We start from the raw sequence: 10,642 nt of genomic DNA, 5'->3' as shown, positions 1-10,642 counted from the left end.
CTTCAGGAAGACTTGGTCGCTGGGCCTTACGCCTCCAAGAATATTCGTTCTCTGTCACCTACAAATCTGGCTGACTACACAAGGACGCTGACTGCCTGTCTCGCTACCCGGTAGACGAGCCTGACGACGCCGACAGTAGTACCGCCGACAGCATTTTCTCTGTGTCTGCCTTCGCTAACATCGCCGATGAGCAGTACCGAGACCTATCGCTGCGAGTACTCATCGAGCGTCTGCGCTCTGCACCTACCGACGCATCCGTCCGCCGCTATGTCCTCCAGGGCGGCGTTCTGTACCGAAGGAGCTTCCTCCCTGACGGCCCTGATCTTCTTCTTGTCGTGCCACAACAGCTACGACAGACTGTGCTCTATCAGATGCATGACGCACCCACTGCAGGACATCTTGGCGTAACCCGCACGTACGACCGCGTCCGCCGCCGCTTCTATTGGCCTGGTCTTGCTCGCTCCGTCCGACGCTATGTTGCTGCCTGTGATCCCTGCCAGCGTCGGAAAACGCCTCAGGTGCTACCTTCCGGTCAGCTCCAGCCGATCGCCGTCCCTGTGGAACCGTTTTTTCGTGTTGGATTAGACCTCCTCGGTCCCTTTCCCACGTCATCCTCTGAGAACAAATGGGTAGCCGTCGCAACTGATTACGCCACCCGATACGCTATCACGCGGGCTCTACCTACCAGTTGCGCCACTGACGTCGCGGACTTTCTCTTGCGTGACATTATCTTAGTGCATGGCGCCCCGCGACAGCTGCTTACTGACCGCGGTCGTAACTTCCTCTCGAAAGTTGTCGCCGACATTGTGCGTTCCTGCTCTATTCAACACAAGCTGAGTACCTCGTACCATCCTCAAACCAATGGCCTGACAGAGCGCTTAAACCGTACCCTTACCGACATGCTGTCCAAGTACGTTTCGAAGGACCACCACGACTGGGACGTTGCCCTTCCTTACGTCACCTTTGCTTACAATTCTTCCCGGCACGACACCGCCGGATTTTCTCCATTTTATCTACTCTACGGTCGCGAACCGACCTTGCCCCTTGACACGGTACTTCCTCCTGCTGTGACCTCAACAACCGAGTATGCGCGCGACGCCATCGCCCTCGCCGATCATGCACGCCAGCTTGCCCGTGCTCGACTGACGGACTCGCAAACCACGCAGCAGCGTCAGTACAACGCCCGCCACCGTGACGTACAGTTTTCGCCTGGTGCACTCGTGCTCCTGTGGTCGCCCTGTCGTCACGTTGGACTTTCCGAAAAGCTCCTTTCGCGATACACAGGGCTCTACCGCGTGCTTCGCCAGGTGACGCCTGTGACTTATGAAATTGCTCCTGTGAGCTCAACCTCGTCTTCTCCCAGTTGAAAAAGACAACAGGAATTCCTGTCGCAACTACAGAAATTTCTGTTGTACAACAGGATTTTTCTGTAGTAACTACAGATTCCTGACGGAGCGACAGACTTTTCTGATGTACAACAGACATTTCTTGTTGTGACTACAGAAATACACTCTGTCGTATGTCTGTTGTTACAACAGAAAGCTGAGGCTCTACAACAGATTTTTGTAGTACTACAGAAACATCTGTCAGCACAACAGACACCCTGTTGTCTCAACAGGAATGTTCCTGAAGTAACTCAACAAAATTCTGTAGTGCTACAGAGAGCTGTTGAAATACTACAGAAACCTATCGTGGCAACAGGCCCCCAATTGTCACAACAGAAGTACTCCTGAAGTAATGCGAGAAACTTCTGTTGAACTACAGAGAACTGTTGGTGTACGACAGAAACCTATTGTTGCAACAGGCCCCCAATTGTCATAACAGAAGTGTTCCTGAAGTAATGCGACAAACTTCTGTTGTACTACAGAGAACTGTTGGTGTACGACAGAAACTTATCGTTGCAACAGGCCCCCAATTGTCATAACAGAAGTGTCCCTGAAGTAATGCGACAAACTTCTGTTGTACTACAGAGAACTGTTGTTGTACGACAGAAACCTATTGCCGCATCATGTACCCAATGATGACAACAGAAGTGCACTGAAATTATGCGACAAGCTTCTGTAGTGTGTACTAGATATATGTAGCACGGAATTTCGTTTTGACACATAACCTACTGTGAAGACATAACTCAGTTTAAAAAATCCTAATTGAAAAAGACAACAGGAATTCCTGCAGCAACTACAGAAATTCTGTTGTGCGACAGAAGTTCCTGACGTTTCTTAATTGAGAGACATTTCTGACGTTACGACAGAGGTTCTGATGTAGCAACAGAAGCATTCTGTCGCGAAAGCCAAGAGTTATGAAGTCGCAACAGAAACGTTCTGTCGCGACAACAAGAGTTCTGAAGTCGGAACAACAGCTTTATATAGTGACAGCGACCCCGACGTTACGACACCAATTCTGACGTCGTAACAGCAACATTCGGTCGCGACGGCCAGGAGTTCTGAAGTCGCAACAGAAGCGCTTTCCGTCGCGGCCCTTTGAAATTGTATGTCAATTTCAGATCGGTGATGTACACTGTACTTTTCTCTTGCGCGGTAATAAATCGCGCTTCTCTGAAGCCGGCAATGCTGATAGCACCGACACCGGTATTAAAGTCGACGTGGCCAATACTTATATTTGTGCCGTGACGACGCGGCACCAGCAACGCCCTGCCGGCCTGCTTAAAATCGGCTGCTGATCAAAATCGTACCATCTGCGGGAATGGCTGCGCATCCGTTTTGTTTTATTTGGTAAAATGTGGCACACAGGCCTGTGGACCTACATGTGCTGTTACACTGACACATTAGTTAATTTCCCAGGAATATTTCACAAGCTTATGCGAAGCGGAAAAGAAGTTTTGGGTTGTTCCACAAAGTTGCGTGAAAAGCTGTCTCGCTCGGCTCACATTAATCTGGTACAGCGCTGCCGTGAGAAGCCAGTATATGCTGTCAGAAAGAACACTCATCCACGAATGTTTATGTAGCTATTTTGCATTGAACACACGAATTATATGCGCGCTCGAAAGTGTAAAGAAAGAGAGACAACTGTCGAAATTAGCAGAAACAACCCTAACAGTCGCCATTGCCTATTTCTGAATTTCTTATTTAATATGGATATCGTACATCAAAATCGATGTTCTAGCACTCCACCATGTACCGGTCGATGGTAAGAACACTCTTGCTCTTCTAGAGATGCGGCACTTGACGCGGTGGAGTGATAGCGGATCTTGACCCTTAAAACGCAAATGTAAACATCAGCACATCAGCACATCGTACTGTTCACATGGCCAAAATTTACTCTCGAAGGACATGTGAGCGGTGGTGCAGTGGTAAGATACTGGGCTCGGAATCGTGTGGTCGCAAGTTCGAATCCTTGCCGCGGACGTTTTTTTTTTAATTTTGTTTACTTTTATATTTTTCTTTTTTTGTACTAACAAATTTACATAGCCTTAAGGAGGTCTCTGTCAATTTTTAATTAAATATTGATCAAGAACTACAGAGCTTTCTACTACAGGACGTCACACTACAGACAACAGAACTACAGGCAACATAACTACAGGCAACAGAACTACAGGCAACAGAACTACAGACAACAGAACTACAGAAACAGCGTCCCAAAATACGACAGACTGTCAAAATTTCCTGTTGTGTTTTTCAACTGGGCTACTCTGGCGTCCAGTGATGTCGTGCACGTCAGTAGGCTCAAGAGCTACTACACTACTTCCGAGTCCAGCCTTTAGTCGCTCCGGGACGGCGCTTTTGCCGCCGGGGGTAATGCTACGGGTCGTATTCCCACTGACGAAGAGCCGCGCAGGAAGAAGACGAAGACGACGATTGGAAGCTAGCGCGGGCTGTTGCCTCTTGGTCAACTGCGGCGTATTGCCTTGTAAATATACTTGTAAATAGCTTTTCGTCGGTGTATTCCTACGTAACAATATCGTGGCTCCAAATAGAACTACACAAATTTGGCGTTGTAAGAAAAAAACTATATATGTATAAGGAAGTGCACTTAGTGTAGCAACTTGGCCTTCGTGCGCTTTATTTAACTCCAATTTGACAAATAATGATAGGGCGAAAGAGTATTGCGATGGCGCCTGTGCACGAGGCCTGGGCTTCAGCAGTCATAACGCCAAGTGCGTCTAACGATCCGGTGCGGCTGCAGCAGCACTTGTGGCGGACTCCTTGGAGGTGCTGTGACTGCGGCGGCGCTTGTGTCGGCGTAGTGTGGTGCCGTCTGAAAAAAATACGATATTTCATAATGCATGCCGCCAATTTATGCAGCCTACACAGCTTTGCTGGTCATCCGTCCCCATGTGAATGTTGCGGCGCCAGGATTTCTTTTTTTTTCGGACAGCGACACCTAAAGGCCTACTTACGTACCTTTCTTCTAATTTGGGGATTTCATAGGGCCCCACAATTTCCATTGTCATCCTACTTTGAGCCTCATACAAAATAGGTGGTCTTTCAAACATGGGATTGCAGCCAGAAGGTCGGCAATGATTGCCCAAATACGCATATATTACTTTATAGGAGTTATATTCGTGCTTCTTTAGCCTCTGATTGTTTCAGAAGGGTTTAGGCGCGAGCTAATTGCCACTGATCATTAATTTTAAACAGCGCTTGAACGCACGGACAAGGAAGAGTAGAACCGGCGCTGGTCCAGTCTTCATCATTGGCCACGTTTTTTGACGCTGTTTTGTATGAGTGCTGTCATTGAAGCATCTATCAGCTTGACCAATATAAGTTGTTTTCAACGAAAGCGGAAAGGCATAGACAAAGTTATAAATGCAGATTACGAAATGTTTGCGATATTGATCAAAACACGCGTTCCTCTTGTTATTCTGAGTTACCCTGTTTGCATAGCTTCTGTAGACGCTGAGGTGCGAAAACAACGACGTCCACCTCCGACTTTTCTCCTATAAATATCAGATTATGCAACATGCAATTAATGTATGGCGCCACATCAACATTCTTTATTTTAGTGGGACCGCTCCTCACTGTTGATCTGCTGCTGATATCTCCTGGTGAAGCCCTCCGTGACCGAGGTGACCAGATGCCACAGTAACTCGAATCTGTCAGGCGCTTGGCTTGATCCCTGAAACCGGTGGTCGGGCTGCACGCAGAGCGTTGCCACGGCTCACGTGTTCCCACTGACAGCGGCCCTCTGGATTGCTGATGATATTCCCACAATTGTAAACACAACAGCTTTCTTAGGATGCTTGACGCGCTTTTCATTATCTATCTCCGTTTGTCTGGAACCGTATTCCCTGATATACAGAAGATTTCTGCTGACGGAATTCGGAAGTGAAGCGATTGCTCATCACATGCCACTGCACGCTAAATTTATCCGACGCCGATTATATTCCTACAATCTCTTTTCTCTTTAAACCACGCAGACCGGGATATTTCTGTGTAATACACGCACTGACTGACGGTGCCCCATTTGTTATTGCGGAACTCACTGCCCAGGCTGCATCACTCCGTCGACCCGTGTTTGCTTCCTGAGCGCCGTCGATTTTCGTGGGTCATGGCGTTACGCGTTTGATGACTGCTTGGCCACCCGAGAGCCTTTCAGCGAGGCGGACGGCACCACCTCTGCGGTCATCATGGTACACCAGAGGGGGCGCTTCCCCTTCGCCAAGTGCCCTGACCTCAAGGCTACTGCGTTGCTCATTCCGTACCAGGCACCCGGCGTGGGAGCTGGTGGCAAGGCTTCGGGGCCTTCCACTCCGCATGATGGCTGGTGTACTCCCACGTGAGCGGCTCTCGCAGCACTTTTCAGGGAATGTTGCGGGGACAATGCAACCATCACAATCACACACTGCAATACTGCGCAGCACGGACTTTGCCTGCTCGTAAGATCACGTATTTTTTGCCACCTGAGTATTTCTTCATGTTCCATATTCGCGACCAGGGCCGCCAGTGGCCACATCTAACACTCGCAGGCAATTAGAATAATACGTGACGCAAATATCTAAGAAAATAGACGGTCGCAAAGCAGGCGCCGTACCTCTATTGCTAGAGCACCATACGCGACATGCGCAAGTCACACGTTCGGCTCCCACATTGCGGCTTGTTTTCTCGTCGAGTGGGCTTTTATTTTTTCTGTATAAGAGAAACCATCTGTGTCGCAAATATAAATTTGAGTCTACAATTATTTCGTAATGGCATCGGAAGTGTGAAATCAAAGCAAATGACGATGGCAGACGGATGAGCACTATCTTCCAACTAAATTTATTCAGTCGAACACCACCACTGTATACATTGTTATTGAAAAAAATATATGTAAAGAGAGAGGGAGAAAGAGAGAGAGAGGGAGACGCGGCATTTGCAGACTTTGCATCGAGATTTAAATGCTAATATATTGTTACGTGTAGCTGGAGCCCAATACTACATACAATTTATTTACAGGGAAGCTAACGGAAGGCTAAAATGGCAACGCTATATCAAGCGGGGCCCACGTCGTCTTCTTCCTCCTCAGTGCAGCCGCACTGTGGCGGCTGTTCCGTAGCAATATTCTGAAATACATGTACTAACACCACGCTAAGGCACGGATCTTGCGAACCTTCAGTCATCATTGGCTCCAGGATTTCTCGCCTACGCTTTCACGTTTATATGTGCACCATTATGCATTTCTTAGAAACTGGTGCGCACTCGCACGTGCCACACTTGGCTACCAAGTGCTCGGCTAGCCCTCCGTTAAAATTAATATAGCGAATAATTCTTGCCAACTTTAGGCACTTCCAGTCTACCTAGCCTACTACGCCTTAGAAGCCACAGAAGTAACTCGGGCTTGTAACACAATGGAGACTTCGAAACATTGCCCTGGTGTTTCTGGAGTTGCTGATCAGCATTGGTGAGGGGGCGGGCAATCTGGCGATATTCTTCAGCGTATTTAGCGGCTTGAGAGACTCTCGTCAACTCTCAGATCAGGGTTGTACGGAAGGATGGTGCCTAGCATGCACGAGGGCTCGCGCCGGTGAAGTAGTAAGTACGAAGACAATTCAGTGGTGGTCTGCGCAGCGGTATTATGGGCCTACGCCACGAAGCGAGCAACGCTGCCACAGTTAGAGTGCTAAGAAGCGAGGTGTCAGCATGTCGCCCAATGTTCAATTAAATTATTCCGCCAGATCATTTGTTCGGAGATTGCAGGCAGCGGTGGTGAGGTTAACAACGTAACACTGGTTTAGAATCGCTTCGACAAAGTTTAACACAGAGAGACGTCTTTGGAAGCTAAATACCTCAGATGTTGCGCTTTGCGGTAAAATGGTGTGTTCTATAATGAAAGGCGCAACGTCACTGGCCGATACAAATGGCAGCTGTGAAGTGTCCTCGTATCGCATGATGCGACTGATGGCAACGATTATCCAGCGGTTGCCTGCATTTGTGATAGGAACAGGTCCGTAGAAGTCGATTCCGACGCATTCAAAGGGGCGCGCAAGACAAGGCAACTGCTGTAGTGGAGCGGTGGTCATACGGCGCTGGCAAAAGGGAGAATAACGGGCGTAGCGGCGAAGAAAGCGGTAGATTCCCCCCCCCCCCCCCACTGGGCGGAGGTGAAGGCAGATGCAAGTCTTGTATATTCCTGCATGTGCGCACGGTGAGTCAGCATGGAAGACGCGCATATGTCCTAGGGGGTTGGGAATAACCAATGACCAAATATTTGCGTCCTGTGAAATATAATTGGGACGATGTAGCTGTAGCAGAATGTAGAATAATGAAGTGGGGTGCTTGATGGCGTATATTCAGATACGCGGTGCTACGTGGTGTTGTGCCATTACCACAAGCCCGGATTCCGAATCTGCAAGATGCGGAATCTATCCTGCGAGCGCCATAATTCTCCCTTCACAAGACAGGCTGCTGCGCCGTGGTGCGGGAGAAGCCTCGGCGAGCAGCGTGTTTAGACGTGTCCGCGTGTGCCAGACGGCCCGGCGCCGCACCTCCCTTGCCTGGAGGTCACCGCGCGCGCGAACTTTGAACCGGGTGGCCAGCGCGGTCGCTGGTTGGACCCCTCGGACGACCGTCGTGTGCTGACTTTGTATTGGGCCGTTTGAGTGACAATGGGCCTCGGGGATTATAAAAGCAGCGACACGCCGCTCGAAAAGAGGATCTGCCGACCCCACCGGGAGAGAGTGTCGCTCCCGACTGGGGTGAGATGTGTAACGCATTAACGCCGGACGTCGTCGTGCGAGAACAGTCGCGTTTGTTGTGAGCACTCGGCCCCAGTGCCGACCCGTTCATGTCCTGTATGATAACCTGTATATAATGTATAAAGTCCCTTTTGTTATTCTCATCGACGCCAGGCTCGGAGTCATCGCTACCAACGCTCTGTCACGAAACGGGTGACGAGCGCTACGGGACCACAAAGCCGTAATCGTGGTGCAGCGGTACAAGTTCGTAACACTGGTGGCACCGGTTGGGATTCCGTAACACTGGATGGCAGCTACGGGATTGACCGGCATCAGCTACCTCGGCGCGGTGAGTGCCTGAAGTTTACCTCAAACACCAGACTTTCTCTGACACAGGTTATAGTAGCTTAGGGAAGGATTTGGTGTTGCATTGTGATAACCTTGTGTGTTTCAAGCCTAGTAAGAGTGTTTTGAAAACCAGGGGATGCTGAGGGGGTAAACAGGGCAGTGTGTGATATACTTGCATATGTCTTACTAGTAGTGTTATAGTAGCGTACGGCAGGTATATTCAAAAAGGGTAAACAGCAGGAGGACAGTGTGAACGATGGAGAAGTACAAGGTGAAGGAACTTCTCGAAATTTGTGAGGAGTTGGGCATTGAGTTGGGCTCAACCAAAAGAAAGAATGCGATCCTTGAGGTCATGAGGACTGGGGACGTAACGGCTGAGGAAGCCGCGGAGGCCTTGGCGGGTATCAATGAACGTCGGGAAAGGGAGGAGAAGGAACGTTGTGAGCAGGAAAGGAAGGAAAATGAACGACGGGAAAGGGAGGAAAGGAGAGAACAGGAACGTCGCGAAGAGGAAAGGGAGGAAAGGAGAGAAAAGGAACATCGGGAGTTGCAGGCAGAGAGGGAGCGACGTGAGCACGAGCTTAAAATGAAAGAGTTGGAGACCCGAAATAGCTCGCCAGCGCCTAGTCTCACTTCTAACGTTCCAAGAATACGCGATCAACTTCCACCCTTTGTCGTCGGAGAGGATATGGCCAAATACCTCGTGAAATTTGAGCACGTGTGCGAACGGAATAGCATTGAGCGATCCCTCTGGGCACAGAATCTGTTAGCGTTGCTTCCTGGGGAGGCATCAGACGTAATAACTTGCTTATCGAAAGAGGCGTTTGAGAGCTACAGTGATGTGAAGGAAGCGCTACTGCGGAAGTACAAATTGTCGCCCGAAGCTTTCCGGCAGAGGTTCCGGTATGCAAAAAAGGGTAAGGAGTCGAATGTTGACTTCGCGTTTCGTCTAAAAGCCGACTTGGTGGAATGGCTGAAGGGCGAAGAGGTTTACGACGACCGCGACAAAATTGTCGAATGCATCGCGTTGGAGCAGTTCTACCGTTGCATTGATGAGGATGTCCGGCTCTGGCTGCAAGATAGGCTAAAGGAGGTTAAGCTAAACAAGGCAGCAGAGTTAGCGGAAGAGTATTACACCCGCCGCAGCTTGCACAGCAAGGCAGTACGCATAGAAAAAGCAGATAGAAGAGATGGGTTTTACGGGAAGCCCGACGAACGGAAGGAAATCACGCGTCGCGAGTTTCGGGACGACGAGTCCCTTCCCAAAGAAACTGTAAGGGATGGACAGAATGCATCTCAGAATGATGACGATGGTCCGAAACAGCGAAACGAAATGACGCGTTCTTTTGAAAAACGGAGACCGTTAACCTGCTACAATTGCAAAAAGCAAGGGCACATCGCTGCAAGCTGCCCAGAGAGAATTGCTTTTGCAACGATACAGGAAACTCACAAAAACATACGTCTATTGGAGCCCTATGTGCAGGAAATTAAGGTAAACGGCAAGAAGTGCCGAGCACTGCGGGACTCTGCAGCAACTATGGACGTTGTTCACCCGTCTTTCGTCTCCTCGAGTGATTTTACGGGAGAGTGCGTTAGGATACGGCAAGTGGCCGAGAAGGAGAGTGTCTGTTTACCGATCGCAACGGTTAGCATTGAAGGAGAATTTGGGAAACTTACTAACACCGAAGCCGCTGTGTCAGCCGCCCTCCCGGAGCAATTTTCCTACCTCTTCTCAAATAGCTCGGAGCAGCTGCTGAGGGATCACGGCAAATCATTCTTTGCCGACGTGGCGTACATGGCCCCCACGCGATCCAAAGCGCGCCCGCTGTCGAGGGAACTTGACTTAGCGTCGGTGAGCGAACAGCGGTGCGGCACACGGACCGATCACGGTAACTTGAGTGGCGAGCAGTCACGGGAGAGGCAGAGCTCGGAGGCTGGCCCAGACGAGCGGGTCCTGGAAGTGAGTGGGAGTGACGCGTGCAGTGCTAGCCGCGATATAGACTCGACGCCGCAATTAGGCGACGCGGGCTCCACACTCGCTCCGGTTTCCGCCAGCCGGCAGGAGCAGGCTGCAGTTGAAAGAAAAAGTCTGATTCGCGAACAACAGGAAGATTGTTCACTAGCCGATCTGAGGAAGAGCGTCAAACGGGGAGTGAAAGAAAAGGGGGTTTCATTTGGCAAGGA

Source organism: Dermacentor albipictus, unplaced genomic scaffold, assembly GCF_038994185.2.
Source record: "Dermacentor albipictus isolate Rhodes 1998 colony unplaced genomic scaffold, USDA_Dalb.pri_finalv2 scaffold_15, whole genome shotgun sequence".
Taxonomy (NCBI): Eukaryota; Metazoa; Arthropoda; class Arachnida; order Ixodida; family Ixodidae; genus Dermacentor; species Dermacentor albipictus.
The sequence above is the reverse complement of the archived record's forward strand: the minus strand, read 5'-3'. Positions refer to the sequence as shown.